Source organism: Pseudorca crassidens, chromosome 10 (genome assembly GCF_039906515.1).
Source record: "Pseudorca crassidens isolate mPseCra1 chromosome 10, mPseCra1.hap1, whole genome shotgun sequence".
Classification (NCBI taxonomy): Eukaryota; Metazoa; Chordata; class Mammalia; order Artiodactyla; family Delphinidae; genus Pseudorca; species Pseudorca crassidens.
The window spans coordinates 82,140,047-82,156,782 of record NC_090305.1 but is presented as its reverse complement, the minus strand read 5'-3'; the positions used below and the strand labels follow the sequence as shown (position 1 = coordinate 82,156,782).

The following is a 16,736-nucleotide window of genomic DNA, read 5'->3' as shown; positions in this document are numbered from 1 at the left end:
GTCAAGGGTTTCAGTGTCGGAGATTGTGTCTGCAGGTAGAACTCTAGCTGTATAACTACTGTACTTTGTATTAAGTAGAAATCTAGAAGAATTTAGAGCGTTATCTCAACTGGTACTATTCAGCTGGGCTCTAAGGATTTTGTTCAAGGGCATTTCAGATGTATTGTTCACCCAGAGTATTTTGTCGGCAATACTGGCACTCTCCCAAAATGAACATTTTGAAAAAGATCAGAAATAACCTTAAAATGTCAAGAACATCTTCTGACATTCCAGCTTCCCTAAGTCACCTATTACATATTATTTTTCATGAAATTTTCCCTCTTGAGCCCATTATATTTTCACCCCTTTTCACTCAGCCAACACTAATACCACACTGGAGTATATTTCAAAAACTCTAGTAGCTCTCTAAAAAGTTGTGTTTCTTTAATATTGACCAAAAAACATCTCCTAACCCTCAGAGGGTATGTGTGTGTGTATCTATAATATAATAATATAATATTATATACTATATATTGTATATAATATATATACAATATATATTATATAGTATATATACATTAATTTCCACAGCATTCTCTTTCTTGAACACTTTCTAAACACAGCTTAATTCCTTTTTACACCGGATCCCCACCCTCTCCCACAGATATTTTAAGAGCTTAAGTGCTTAAATTTTAAAATACGATCTGCTCATTAACTGAAGGCTTTAAGTTTTTCTTATTGTAGTTGTTGTTCTTGGGCCTGCACATAGTTTTCTGAAACACACAGAGAAGAAGAGAGAGAGAGCTTCTAAATGCTCTGTAATGCACAGGAGCAAATACACAGATTTTGAAAATATTTTTGCTGCCTATGCGATTTTAATGCTTCCTTTGTAAAGTGATCATTATTCAAATATATATTCAAATGCCTCTGCAGCCTGGGAGCAAGGCCACTTCTACAAGGCTTTTTATTGTGATTTTTACAACAACTAAATCAAAAGCGTTTTATTTAAATAGATTCATTTGTAATATATTACTTAAATTATGTGTGTGAGGGCAACCTTTTAGATTCTTAATGTAGGATTTGGATTTTACTTTTATGTTGACTTTTATTGATGCTTTGGTACAATTTCTTAGTAATTCTACATTGAAGCATACCTCAGTGAATTGTGTTAACAGCCATAAAGCCACTTCTATGGTGCTTCATCATTGTAACTGAGAGTGACATTAACAACAACAAAAACTGTATTCAAGGTGCTAACATGTTGCTTTCAAGAGAAAGTGAACTCGATTTATTAGAGACCAAGGGTAGCCTTTAGTCCCCCTCCGGCCTTGTTGCTTTCTTTCCCCAAGTACTCCCAAGCTGGAGATAGTGTCGAGAAGCAGCTATTGCTGTGTGAGTCTTTTCCAAGGTCAAAACGAAGATAGGCTAGTTCAACAGTTGTTACCAAGGAGCAGTATGTAGGAGAGAAACTGCAAATGGCTGCTAGCGTGGTGTCCAGGCTCTCTAACATGAAGCTTTTGTGAATGTAGGCTTCAGGTACTCATTTTAAGACCCTTAATTCGGGCTCAAGTCACTAGAGATTTAGAATCGTGATTGTGGAAAACACCTTCCCCAGATTTCGTCTTTTCTGTCCTCTTTTGAACGTGTCCTTGCACTCTGACTTGGTAATGTTTTATTTTCGAAATAAGGTTCTTACCACTGATTTGCCTATTGCACGCACACATCCCGTGACTAGAGGGGTAAAGAGGAAAGAGAGCTGTCAAACTAGTGGGAAGTGGGTTCAAAAATCTGTAGCATTCTAGAGTGAGCTGCTTCCAGATGGAATCGAAAAGGTTGCCGGGCGATGTCACCCATCCAGGATGGTCCTCCGGCCTTCCCTTTTGCATCGCCCCGTGTATCTGCTGGCTGATTGCCTTGGAGACCATGGTTCTCCTTAGGAGAAATTGTTTGTGTGAGTTTTTCATGCCAAAACCTAAATGTGTTCTCTGAGCCTTGCTTTAGGTGCTTTGGAATAATGCCTGTCGACCCGAATAATGAGAATTTATGAGCTCACGAAGGAACTGTGCTTTTGTTTCTGCCTGGCCAACTTATGAGTTTGTGTCTACCTCATTTTCATATTAAAGTTTGCAGCTTCTGTAGGTAGGAAGAGAAAACGTCTGACATCAGTATTTTATCACCTCACCACATCTATCTCTAGGAAAAATAAAGATTGTAAATATCACTACCATACTTTCCGAATACATTTTAAGCAGCCAAGCCTAGTATTATCTGAATATTTTGAGCAGTACAGATTTCTATGTGTTTATATAATAAAGCATATTTATTTTTTCCATGTTATTTAATTTTACGTACTATGTTTAAAAATCAGTGTTTATCAGCAGACTGTAAAGGCAAATAGGCTGTGTGCTTAGAAATGCATGTGTATGTTTCTTTTGGTTTTAAAGACACGTTTTAATTTTGTAAATCCCCTCCAACCTGTACCATCCTCTCCCAAATCTGAGTTAGCCAAGTGGCAAGCTTTATGTAATTGGATAGTTCAAAATGTGTATTTTAGGGCTTCCCTGGTGGCGCAGTGGTTGAGAGTCCGCCTGCCGATGCAGGGGACACGGGTTCGTGCCCCGGTCCGGGAAGATCCCACATGCCGCGGAGCGGCTGGGCCCGTGAGCCATGGCCGCTGAGCCTGCGCGTCCGGAGCCTGTGCTCCGCAACGGGAGAGGCCGCGACAGTGAGAGGCCCGCGTACTGCAAAAAAAAAAAAAAAAAAAAATGTGTATTTTAAAGGGATACTTTAAAAAATATTTCTGGATTGGAAATGATGCTTAGTGATATAAACAAAAACATACGAGGCCTAATATTTTGTTGGTTTTTTTTTCTTCTCTAATACTGTTGTCCTGATTCATTGAGTCTCACCTATGAAATATGAATACTCCATTTATTGAATTTGTAGATAATGCTAAGGCATAACCAGAAGACAAAACCAGTGATTAGGAGAAATGGTTCTGAATATGTCAGAGGAGCCAGGTACAGGAAAAAGCTCACCTAATGTGCATCAATTTGATCATCCCTTATTCTTTGTGTTCAGATAACTATAAAAGACTTACAACATTTGTCAGTTTTGTTATTTGTTCACCTGAAATACATTTCAGAAGCATTTCTTATTAAAGAAAACATAACAGTAACTTGAAAGTTTTAAGAGAACCTGCACTTTTCAAAAAATGATAAATCATAAAGATGACCTCAGATCTTTGCTGGTTCCACTCCCCTGCTGAGCCTCCATTTTGCACTGTAGTTTGTTATGGTAACTGGGGGGGGGAAGGACCAAAATAAGGGAGTCCCTATATGCATTTGAGGGTTTTCTTATGAGGTGCTGAATAAGATAACTTCTCCAAAGCAGGTGATCGTAGCTAACGTTTACTGAGTATTTACTGTGTACCAAGCCAAGTTAAGCAAATCTGTGTCACATTTAGCCCCCGTGTTACCCTGTTGAGAGAGGTGTTTTTATGAATCCATTTGACTGGGTGATAATCTACTTTAGCGATACAACTTCAATGTCAGTATACCTTTTTTTGTTTTTCTCCCCTGGGAGAAAGAAGGATTTATAACTTGTAGCCAGTAAGGAGAACACCAAGGATCTTTTCCAAAGCAGTGTCTCCCAGTGTCCTGTTTGTTTTGGTAGGAAGAAACAGCTCATGTTCAGAATGAATTTTTTAAACTCCTGCTTATATTCAATAAAAGGATATGCCTAAAACTCACACTCCATCTAGACTCAACATTATTTAGCTAATACTGGCATTGCCCCTTTGACTCCAGCAATAGAAAATCTAAATTTATAACTTTTACTGGTAAATTCCCATAACCGGCAGCTATGAACAGTTCAAACAACTGATTATGTTTAGGGAATGGCAAAACAGCTCTCTTTTTTATTTTAAAAATGTCATAATAGCCAGATTCGGAGGATGATATAAAGATTTGGGCTATAAGGAATATCACATCAAATGTGTATGCATTTTTATATAAATATAAGATTTTTTTTTCTTTACTAATGAAGACAGATCTTAAACATACTTCTAGTGTCTTTTAAGAAAGAAATAAGAAACACATTATTTGCCTCTATCAATATGGAGTATAAAAAATAAGATAGGTTTTTTTTTTAATGAAAACATTGTGACATATGAAATTACAAAGTTTATTTGAACTCAGGGTAGATTAAGACTCTATAAACCACTCATCTCACATGTGCTCCAAAAAAGCAAAACACTGGCCTGCATCTGTTTCGTTGGAGATAAAACTTAGCTGGACTTTTTTTTTTTTCCCTCCGTATTTACAGTGATTGTACGCCTATCAGAGATTCTGTTCCTGCTTTCTGACAGCTGATATTTCTTGATAGCTTGACAGATTTCTGTTTTTACAGTCTTAAAAAGTCCAAAGGTGGGGATGGGGGCAAGGGTAGGAGAGACGTTAGACCCTGAGAAGGAGTGAAGGTCCTCCCCCCGACTCAGGTCAGCGAGTTGCCCTTTTGGAATGGACAGGAATGGAAACTTTGGAATGTGGAGTGGGAGGTAGAGGCTGAGTCCAAGTCTAATTGGCTGGGAGGGAATCCTGATTATTAAAGGCAGTTGAGGAAGATTTATGAGGAGGGCGTAAAAGACTGTGGGTCATTCCTTTTTAAAAAAAAAATCATTCATTTTTCAGCGAATACTTGTTATGGGCCTACGGGGGTGCTAATCTGTTCTGCATGCTAAGGATACAGCAGTGAACAGTCAGAGCTATTCATCCTAGTGGGGAAACAGAAAATTTGAACACATATAGAACTGACAATTTTTTCCTGGAAGCCTCACTACAACCATAAAAATACAAATTGCTATTAGAATATATATATATATCTTCATGTTGCTAATGATCTTTGTTCAACCGATATAAATTACTGATCTCGTCTTTCCTTTTAAATGTGCAGTTGCTCAATAATTTTCAGTGATAAATGCCCTCTCGCTGATGGCATGGAACCTTTCAAAACCTCCTGTCAGGAAATACGCTCCTGTTCACCTTTACGTAAGAACCCAAACATGAGTTCAGGGGTCTGAGAGCCAGGGTAAGTGGAAGGCCTGGCTTTCTGCCTCTCCCCTCTGGGGTCCTCAGCCTCCACACCAGCGTGGGAAGTTGTGGCTGAGAGTACATTTCCCCCTTTGTGATTTAATAGGTGCCAATAAAAAGATCTGGAAGGTGTGGATTGCCACATCACCATCTTTGTTCTTGCTGTTGTTCATTTTCATGGATTGTTTTAATCACTGCAACATCCCTTTCCAGAAATTTATAAAATAGGAACTTGGCAGCCAAAAGAGTGTACAGGAAGTAGTATGGAAAAGAATCAATGGAGGCTGAACCTACAAAGCCACCATTCTTAGCCAGGCCTGCATCCCCTTTCTCTTATTAGAATGAGGTTATGCCTTGGCCAGAGCAGTCCAATAACTTTCCACAATGTTGGAAATGTTCTCTATCTTTCCTTTCCAATATGGAAGCCACTAGCCACATGTGGCTAATATTAAGCACTTATTATGTGGCCAAGTACAATAGGATTTTGCATTTTAAATTGTACTTAACTTAATTACTCTAAATATAAACAGCCACCTGTGCCTGGTGGCTACCGTATTAGACAGGGCAACCTCAGGCAATTAGCAATTAATATTCAACTAGCCAAGGGATCAGTAAACTTATAAAAATAAATTGGGGAGAAAAGCCCTATGTCAGCATGTAATGGGCCCCTATGTAGGATGCCCTTGCATCTAATATGTACCATCCTCTTGTCATTCTGTTTTGCACCCTTGTTTGGGAACACTTTAGTGGGTGTTCCCTGACAGCTGGGCATTGAAAAAGTAGCACAGGGAGATCAGCTCGGTGCTTTGTGACCACCTAGAGGGGTGGCATAAGGAGGGTGTGAGGGAGACGCAAGAGGGAGGGGATATGGAGATATATGTAAACGTATAGCTGATTCACTTTGTTATACAGCAGAAACTAACACAACAATGTAAAGCAATTATACTCCAATAAAGATGTTAAAAAAAAGAAAAATACAATGGTCAAACCTAAAAAAAAAAAAAAAAAAAGAGGCTTTTATAACCAGCTGTCTTTAGAGTAGTAACTCCAGGGCCTCCACATAAAAGCAGCTGTTAAAACAAACTCTCCTCTTTTGCATCTCAGAGTTCAAGTTCATCATGGCAGTAAGTTCAGTTAAGGAGAAAGAATGTTTATGTGTTCTGTGGGTCGAAAGGGCAAGGTGTAATGATGCTTTTTAGGAGAGGGCAAAAATGGACAACGCCAGGTGGCCACCTTGTAGAAGCTTGAATTCCAAGAGACCATTCCCTCTTTGAAGGAGAAGTTTCAAGAAGGCAACTTTCATATTCCCTGAGCCCTGTAGGTAAAGGTTGAGTAGATTAGGTTTATGGAGCTGTCTCAAAGACACTTCAGAAGAATCAGAGTTGAGGCTGTGTCTCCTCCATCACTATAATTGCCGTCATTTAACTTTGCCTCCCCAGTGTTAAGAAAACCGTTACGGATTGTTTCGTGTTCATACCCTGTACTGATGCACTCAGAAATTAAAATGTATGTAACAACATTGGCTGCAAATTGGCTGATGATGTCATCAGTTCTCTTTTCCAGCGACCAGACAGAGTTGTGGGGTTTTTTTGCCCCTTTAGGGTGACATCTGAATTAAACTATAAACCGTTCAGGTGGTCTGTTTTTAGAAGCCCTTTTTCATTTTATTATCCTCACTCTTAGGTTGCCTATGTACGAAAATAGGAAATAAGTCAAATAAGTCTCTCTAAGCCACCTTCTTCTGAAGTATCTCAGAAAGTAGATGAATGGATTGCTTCAGTTATCTGCAGAAGAGCTGTTTCCCCTCAGTTTTATACAGTGCATTTCATCCCATAATTATTGTGACAGCTTTGAGTTTTTATTATAACGATCACTTACATTTTGGAACATTTATTTTCTGCTAGAAGTTATGTAAAGCAATTCACTCACATTATCAAATTTAATCTCTTCTACTTGATGAGCTTAGCGCCGTCAGATAAATTAGCTAGTTGGTTCTAGGTCAGACTGTGGCTGAACCAGGTTCTGAGCTTGGTAACCAAGATATAATCTCCTCATCTTGCTGTTTAGTTGGTGAAGTGGTGTAAAGCTGTGGAAAGAGGATGTATACAATTTAAGACTTTCTGTTTTTCCAGATTGTAAGTGCTTGAAACATTCTGGAATTATTGAGCCATTTACAGATTTTTCTCAGAGCTCTAAAGGGATGAATATGAGAAAATTGTTTTTCTTAAAATTAAACCAGGTAAAGAGCAAGATTGGGGCTTTCTAGAAGACTTGGGGGGGGGGGAAACGCATGAAGTATTTATTAAGCACACATTAAGTGATATTTCTGACATTTTAATATACAAAGAGAAATAGAATAACTGGAGGTAATAAATCTAAGTGTTTTCTTTGTTCAGTAGATATATAGGTAATCAGGATGAGAAATTAGATTTTGGTCAAGCCAGTTAGGGGATTTGTAGATGTTTGTACGATTAGGTTTATTGTAGAATGTGATATGCTGTCGCACTACAAGTGAATTATGAAAAATGATGAAATTAAAATTTATTAAAAAGTGATCTCACACTAATAACTGTCTGCTTGAAATAAAACACATTAAATGCATTGAGGTATCTTCCATACTCTTTCTTGAGCTAAAACTAAGCTACAGGAGTTGAACTCTTCAGGCAATGCTAAGGCTTATTCCTTCCCATTGGTGGGACAGTCAACCACTGTGAGTTCTGCCCTTCATTCACCTCGTTCTTTGCCCCTCGTTCGCCCAAATACTGATGTATTCCTCCATCCATGTGGCAAGTGCATGTTAAGATGCGGTTATGGTTTGGGAGGTGTGTAAGATGAAGTGAGGGAAGAGATGACATTAAAAAACAACGAAACAAAACGTGGTTTTGCTCCCTTTTTCTAACTAGAACAAAGGAAGAAATGTAGACATAGCCACCACGTTTCAAGTGAAAATCCTTTTAACCGAATCATTTACTGAATTGCCCCAAACTTTAATTTCCTTTGGGCTGTAGACGCCCACTGCCCAAGCTTGGTGCCGTACACACAGTAGGCATACTGTCAACAATATTGAATGAATGAATGAGTGAATGAATGAATGAATGAACTGCTCAGAAGCTGATATCCTTATTGCACTGGCCTAAACTATGGAAATAAAGAGCTAACTTGCAGGAGGGAATCATAAAAAGAAACACACAGGTTTGGATGCTGGTGGTGTATCAGCAGTGATTTTCTGACTTGGAGAGTTGTATGGTAGTTATGTAGGAAAGTGTCCTTGATGTGGGGAAATTAGAGTTTGAGAGATGATGGGACATTATGTCTGCAAGTTTTTCAGGAAAAGGAAAAATAATAATGGCATATATGTGTATATTTAGGGAGGACGAAGGAGGGAGCAAATGTGGTGAAATGTTGACAGTTAGGGAATCTGAATAAGGGGAGAGGGAGTTCTTTGTGATGTTCTTATGATTTTTCTTTAAGTTTGAAAATTTTCAAAATAAGTTATTTCTTTTTTAATGCTTAAAGAAACGTAAATATGTTCAGAGTGTGTATTTTACTTCACAAGGAAGCAGAGAGTAGGTCTGGATTTATTTCAGGGCTTTAAAAATTCTGACACATTTTAGGAAGCTGTTTTTAATCTCAGATTTGCATTGTAACATCATAATAAAAGTGGGTGCTCTAGTCCGAGCTCAGCGTAAACAGCATCTTTCCTAGTTTTTCATTGGCTTTTTTCTCATGAACTTCTTCTTCCTCCTCCCCCCCTACCTCCCTCCGCCCCTCCCACCCGGGCAGCTAAAATGCAAGGGTCTCTGGGAATGGTGTGGTTTTTTGCTCCCCTTTTCCCAGGGAAATCCAGACTTTCATTGCCGGTCTTGCTAGTAAATACTTGGCCAAATGCAGACTCCCCTTTTTTAATCCATTGCTCCCCAGTCAAAGCCCAGAATCCTTTGAGAGCTAAAGAACTTTTCCACAAATATGTGCTGTTTGTTTTCCTTGTGTTCCTAAAAAGCCCTCACCCAACCAACTCACCTATTCCTGCATTGTGGTTGGCACTTTCTTAGTGAAATCACGATTTCCTCCTTGGTTGTCTCTTAATCAGCTGTGAAGCATCTGGGAACCGCTTAGCAGTGACAGGTCACAACTGTGATGTCAGGGAGGAAGTGCTGTCCAGAAGAGCCTGTTTGTTTCATTGTAGTTGCGATCTTCATTGCTGTGCCTGGGAATTGATTTTACGTTGTACACGTCACGTTCTCTAAGACCAGGGATTCCCAACCCTTTTAGCCTAGGATTTTCACCCTGTGAATGTTCAGTGGGCCCTTTACCACCTCCCATCCAAAAGAAAGCTCTGTGTGCTCTGCCCCCCACCAAATGAATTGAAATCAATTCAGTTTTGAGAGCTTGTTGAAGGACTTTTTGTAAACCTTGGGATTATTCAGGGTTCTCAATATGGACATTGGGTAATGTCTGGAGACATCGTTGGTTGTCATAAATGGGTTTGGGGGGGGAGGGGCGGGTATTACTGGCATCTAATGAAGAGATGCCAGGGATGTTGCCAAGCATCCTATAGTGCACAGCATGGTCCTCATAGGAGAGAGAGGACTGATGATCAGAAGTCAAGGCTGAAGTCACAGTTGCAAGCCCTGTGGAATGACTGTGGTTAGCTGTCAGAAAATACTTCTCTCTGGAGAGTCAGATTTTCCATCAAGTAGTATGTGGAATCCTAGGAAGCCAGCAAGGTCAAAGATTTTCAAGAATGAACTGAAAATAGGAGGTTTCAAAGTTGTCTCACCAGACTATGAATTTGCAAACCAACAAGCAGTATCATTCAATCTTTTCTGGAGCCAGGAGGGGAAGTTGTTGATGTGTACAGATGTGCGCAGTGTGGTCCATAGACATTCCGCATGGCAACCTTGGCAGGGGTCACTAACTTTGGATAGAAAGGCATAAATGAGGATTGGAATTTCTACGAAAACAAGCATTATTCCAACATGTTCATACTTTTGGATTGCATGAACTGATAGCACTGATAGGATAGAGATGATAGATAGATAGGTAGATACCGATAGATATCGATAGACAGCACTTACCTCATTCATGGTAGAATTTGCACATGTGTCATGCACTAACTATATCTAGGAATTGGTTTCAGAGTTGAATATTTAGGAGTTTTTGGGGGGGAGTACTTTTATAAAAGCATAATTAATCCCAGTGAGCATTTTTATCTGGGAAGTTAGGACACCAGTTTCTTACTAGAGACCGAGACAGTGGTACAGAAAGTGTTCCATGACTTGTGAATAGATCTGAAACAGGGTTTCCCAGCCTCGGCACTATTGACATTTGGGACCAGGTACTTCTTTGTTGTGGGGTGTTGTTCTGGGCATCCTAGGATGTTTGGCAGCATCCTTAGCTTCTACCCGCTAGAATGCCAGTAGCATATCCTCTTGGTTGTGATAACCAAAAATGTCTTCCGACATTGGCAAACGTCCTCTGGGGGCAATATCATCTCTCCCTCGTGGTTCAATGAGTGTCTTACAGCAGAACTTTCCTTTCCATATTCTCATAGGCATTACGTAGGTATAGTCTACAGCATTTCCCAAATTTGTTTGATTCCAAATTCCTTTTTTTTTTTTTTTTTAAGTCAGAGAAGTCTTAGAGGTTTTAAAATTGTTCTCTTCCTCCTCTCAGGGAAGGTAAATCATTATGTTGTAGAGACCACCAGGTTTTCACAGTTATTTTCCCACCAGTTGTTTTTTTTTAATCTAGCTGATCACCTTTTTCAGATATGTGGCTGGCTGGCCAGATACCTGGCTTTTCAATACATGAGCTTCCCAGGGAAGGAAGTTTCTGAAATTCTACCCCTTCATACCTCTCCTTTCCCACTTTTCAAATCTCTTCTGCTTTAGCAGATGGCAATTGCTATATATTTGCCAACCTCAGACCCCCCTGCCACACAGACACACGTATTTATGATCAGAATGGCAGGTGCAACTCCGAGATCCGTGGCACAGAGAACATTTTAGATGATCCATCTCCTGGCCCTAGAAGGAAAATCAATCTCAATTCTTCTTCTTCAAAAAGGTCACCAGTGATGACCATAAACTCTAATAGTGACTCCAAATCTTTGAGACTGGAGAAGAAATCTATTGGTAGAGGAAAGGCAAGCAAAATGAACCCAGACACTGTCATGAACCTCAGAAGTTTTATGGTAGGACCTAAACTCCAAAGAAATATTGGATTCTTCCCACAATGTTTAAACTTTATTGGATAAAAGACTGGAAATTCTTATAAAAAGAAAGACATACACGTTGGAGCTCAATGTAGAAAGAGACTTTGGTTTCCCATAAGACAAATGAGTGCTACCTTGCAGAAGTAATTGGAACCTTAAATTACCAATGGACTAACTATGTCAAAAGCTCTTTCAAATTAGAAATGGAGTTTTGCCTTTTACCTAATTATAACCTTACCAGTTATTCTGGGCTATGAGACGATACAGCCACTAATGAAATCTTACTTCTCTGAATGAATGTGTTTCTCCACATCCCAGTCACCAGCTAATGACCAGTGGTCTTACATGTCTTGATGTGGCACATAAAAGTGCCTGTCTGGGGCTTCCCTGGTGGCGCAGTGATTGAGAGTCCACCTGCCGATGCAGGGGACATGGGTTCGTGTCCCAGTCCGGGAGGATCCCACATGCCGCGGAGCGGCTGGGCCCGTGAGTCATGGCCGCTGAGCCTGCGCGTCCGGAGCCTGTGCTCCGCAACGGGAGAGGCCACAACAGTGAGAGGCCCGCGTACTGCAAAAAAAAAAAAAAAAAAAAGTGCCTGTCTGCAGTAGGCCAGATGGATTTGACCAGAAGTGGAGAAAGAATAACAAAAGGCCCACATTTACGGATCATCTTCTGTGAGCCAAGCTTTGGGCCTAGTGCCTTGTAAGCATTATTGCAAACCCTCATATAATCCTTACAAAATGGTCCCTATTGTGTCCATTTTGCAGGTAGGAAAAGTGAGCTCCACGCAGGCTAAGCAAGTGTCCCAGCATCCTACAATCAGTCATTTTTGGATCCAGACCCGACTGACTCTCAAGCTTCATGCTTTCCCACTCCCTCTCTGGAAGGGCTTTCAAAACTTCTAGAAATACTGATTTTGATTTGTGACACATCCAAAAATAGGCTCTTACCCTGGTGGAAACCAGTTTAGCTCTCCTCTGCTTTTTAAAAGCCATTGAAACTGAGTCTTTGGGGTCTGAATATTTGAATAAGCCCTTTTAACACTTCACTGGATTTTGAATGGTTTTCAAAGGAACTCAGAAATTGGACTTGGTCACCCAACACTCTCAGACCAGAGCTCTGAAAAGGGTTGGTTTTCCCCTGCACATTTATAGCATGCTAGAACAATGTGAATTAGCACATCTGTAAGGAAAGATCTGCTGAACTAAGAAAACTAGATATATCTGAATGTGGCCTAATCCTATTATTTGGGTAATAACCACCTCACTTAGTAGGGAGGCTTGTGGTGGCCAGCTTGTAGAGAGTGTACAGGAGATCAAATTCAATCTACAGTTACAAAGTCTCAGGCTTGATGTTGGTCTTGTAATCCTGAATACCCTATACTCTGAGAGCATTTTTCTAAATGAAAGGGAACTTAAAAAAAATCAGGCTCAAACTTAGACACATTATTTTGGAACAGATGGTATAAGTCTTTAGTTTGTTTTGTTTTGCTTTGCTTTGCTTTGCTTTTAGATGTTTCCAGCCAGAATGGAGATAGACAGTATCTGGCCTAGATAGAACCCATTCTGGTCTGTTACATTTCTTTGTAGTCTATTTTCAGTCTGTATATCTACATTTTTTCCATCTGGCAAACGTGTCAATCTAAGGTGACATCTTTGGGAAGGAGAAACAACATTTTGTGACCCTAAGAGTATATGGTGGTCTCAGTGGCTGTTAGCCAAGCTTTCAGTGTTAGCCTTGCCTGTGCAGGACAGTGTGGTCTTCTGAGCTCCCAGCTTCCAACCCTTGCTGTCCATTATCTTACATCATATTCTCAGATAACCTTCCTCTTAGATGTCTCCTGTGCAGTATTCAGTTCTGTAACTATGAATTAAATATTAAACCACAAGAGTGCTTAGCCAGTTTTAGATTGAATAGACACAGGCGATAGGAGAGAGCACGAGTTATTTATTTGGACCCTACCAATGAACTGAGCATTGTGTAGAATGTTTGCTTCATCCTTAAAAATTCTTGTGAGATAAGTGGCTCTAGGCTCTATTAGATACTATTCATGCACACATGCGTTTGTGTGATCCCTAAGTATTCAAGTGTTTGCTATAAACTAGGCACTGCTCTGAGCACTGGGGAGATAGCAGTGAACAAAACAGACAAAAATCCTTGAACTCATCAAGCTTACATTGTAGTGTGGGGGGGAGATAACCTATAAATCACAAATAAAACAAAAGTTGAAATATGTATTGTGAAAGAAAGTGAATGGTGCCATGGATAAAAATAAATTAAAGAAGAGAGAAAATAACATGGAAGAGAAGGTGGGAACTGCAACTTTAAGGCCAGGCAAGTCTCCAATGAAAGGTGACATTTGAGCCGAGATCCGGGAAAACACAAAAGTAAGCTATGTGGATACCCAGGAGAAGAGTATTTCAGGTGAAGACCTGGAGACGGGAGTATGCCAGGCATATCTTGGCAGTCGCGAGGCCAAGGTGGCTGGAATAGAGGGGGTGTGGATGGTAGGGTATGAAATTAGAGATGAAATTGATGGAAGGGAACATGGAAGTTGATCGTGGGAGAGGGAGAGAAAAGGACCATTGGAGGGATTTTTGCTTACACTTCGTGAGGTAGGAAGCCATTGATGGGGAGAGTTGAGTAGAAACGTGGATTTGTTTTAAAAGAATGAGTCTGGCTTCTGAATTTAGGGGAAGCTATAGGAGGAACAAAGATAGAAACAGGGAGAACATTAGAAGCCGTTGGAGTAACTCAGATGAGAGTGCTCAGTGGAAGTGGTGAGAAGTGGTAGGATTCTTTTTTTGGATTCTTTTGGTTTTTAAAAATATTTAGGCTGTGCCAAGTATTAGTGGCGGCTTCGTCACAGCACGTGAGCTCCTTAGTTGTGGCATGCGAACTCTTAGTTGCGGCATGCGAACTCTTAGTTACGTCATGTATGTGAGATCTAGTTCCCTGACCAGGGATCGAACCCAGGCCCCCTGCATTGGGAGTGCGGAGTCCAACCACTGGATCACCAGGGAAGTCCCAAGAAGTGGTAGGATTCTGACATCTTTTTAAGATAATGCCAAAGGATTCGCTCCAAGTTTAGATATGGGATACAAGAGAAAGGAGTTGGAATGACTCCAAATTTTGTGCAGTGGACAAGTGGATGGATAGTTTCCATTGATTGAAATGAAGATAATAGGAAGATCAGGACGTCCGTTTTAGACATGTTAGGTTTAAGATGCTTACTCACCATCATCTCATACCTGGTTAAGCATCTTGCATAAGATCACAAAGGAATAGATAGCAGTGGTCACAGCAGGTCTGATTGATTCCAAAACTGAATTCACAACTACCACGTGCTTGTGCCTCAACCCTTGGATTTTCATTAGAATAAATCTCAAGAGTAGTGCAGGAATCATTTAAGTTTCACAGAAAACCATCAACCATGATGTTAGCCACTTGTATGCCCAGTCTTCCATGTTGTGAGCCACTTACATTTTAGCTGGGTTTTATTTCTTCTCATCCCATCCTTTCATAGCGGTACTTTTGAGCCTTTTCTTTAGCAAAAGGTAAGCAGGAGGAGCAGACAAGGAAAGCCACAAAGGACTTGACTAGCGCATATTGATAGTAACTTGGTCTTATCTGAAGTACCAGTAGAGCATTACAAAGTTGGAGGAGGAACATCTCATTCAATAACGGTTAAGATGACCTTTTTCCCTCTCACCGAGGTATATTTCTCTGGTCACAGACTCAGATAGGTATGCATATTTCCATTCTGGAGTGGCATTAATATCTACCCAAAAGCAAATTCATTGCATGAACTACTTTCCCCCAATAGTTGTAAATTTTTCAGCATAAGACATTTGACATACTGGCAGACAAAGATGTTCCTTTCACACGAAACTGATGCAGGAATGGCCAGACAGGCAGAGAAAGCAAGACTGGAAGAGGCAATTAAATGAACCCTGCCCTAGTGTCTTTTAAATGACTGAAAGCTCTTTGGGAGGAGGAAGAAACTCAAGGACTGGACATTGGTTGGGTGCATGAAAGTCCAGAGACTGCCTGCCTGCATTGCTTTTTTACAGAAACATTCCCAAAGGTGACTTTAGCTTCCCAGGTCTGTCCCTGGCTGTCTGGGACAGTAGCCCAAGTCATGAGTGGGTCTACCCAAGGGCTGTCATCTTCTAGCAGAATGACATCTCCAGGTAGCCTTGAATCCTCCAGCCTGGGCCCTTACAGTCCACCTTCAGAGCGCCAAGAAGCGTGGGGTTCTTGTTCCCACCAGCCATAACTTTTCCATCACTCACTCACTCAGACTCTTCTGCACCCACCTTTGAAACAGCTGAGAATAAAGGATGCTGGAACAAAAACCTCACCCATTACCCTTCCCATCTTCCAGTCTGCCTTCAGAAATACTTCTGTGGCTAGCACAGGGTGTGGGTCCCGGTACCATCTTCACCTCTTTCCTGAAAAATGCCAATATCGTGATTTGGCTGAAGTTGGGTTACACAGAATCATCACGTCTAACCTTGAAAGGGAAAAGAAGGCTTACAAAACGCACTGTGCTTGGGAATGGGGAATCAGAGGGCATGTTAGTGGTAACAGAGCCTGATGACATAATATACCTCAAATCCCTGAGGGCACCATTGGATGTGTCCACTCTAGAAATCACCACGTGTGGCTTCTGCGAATTTTCTTGGTTTTTGTTTCTATCTTGATGGGGAGAAAAACTAATATTTACACTCCTGCAGAATAAGAAGAACCCCAATTTAGGTTTCGCAAGTTCCATAGCTAATTTCATAGGCTACTGTATTTCATGTTAAAATGTATTTCCCACCTCTAATAAGAAGTTGTTATGTTATGAGGGCGCAGGCTGTATGGCTGGAGAGCCCGGTACCTCATAATTCTTGCGGGGTGATGGGAGGTGGCGGTCATGAGCATCTCTCACTGCCTCCCCTTCTGTTCCTGGCCCTGCCATCTCCCTTGCGAGGCATATTCAAGGCCGCCTACTTGGATATAGTATTGACAGGAGCCTTCAAGCATGCTCCAAGAGTTGACGTGTGAACCTTAGTTCCCTTTCTCCCACAGTCTTAGACCTTTGTAGCACTGCAAAGGCTGGGCGTACTGGGGGGTAATGGGGCTGGAAGGATGGCCCGATGCCCCATCCAGCTGTGATGACTGTGATTCCTACATCCGCTTTCTTCCTTGGTGTTCCCTGCCAATCTCATGCTTTCTCAGCTCCTTTTCATGGTAATGAGTGCCGTGGTGGTCCTGGACATGAACGGCCATCAGGCAGGCCTGTCAACACTGGCTTAACGCCCTCAAGTCACAGCCCTTGTTTCCTGGCCAAGCTTTCTCTCCCTCCTCGGTCCTTTTGGATCCCTGATGCCCCTGTTCAGAGCCATTCTTGTATTGTGAGAAGCCCTATAAAAATTTCCCTAAACATGTTCACATCTCCAATG

General features: G+C 40.9%; 1 protein-coding gene and 1 long non-coding RNA gene across 8 annotated transcripts in view; one reads left to right on the top strand and one right to left on the bottom strand.

Annotated features, from left to right (window-relative positions):
* The window catches only part of ADAMTS9 (ADAM metallopeptidase with thrombospondin type 1 motif 9), a 224,177-nt gene that overhangs the window by 91,999 nt on the left and 115,442 nt on the right, over positions 1-16,736 (top strand). The window lies entirely within an intron of this gene.
* Positions 6,896-10,156, bottom strand: LOC137232624 (uncharacterized). Its single transcript, XR_010947106.1, has 3 exons — positions 9,850-10,156; positions 9,090-9,276; positions 6,896-7,155 (listed from the first exon to the last, which is right to left on the bottom strand). It is a non-coding gene; the product is annotated as an uncharacterized lncRNA (long non-coding RNA).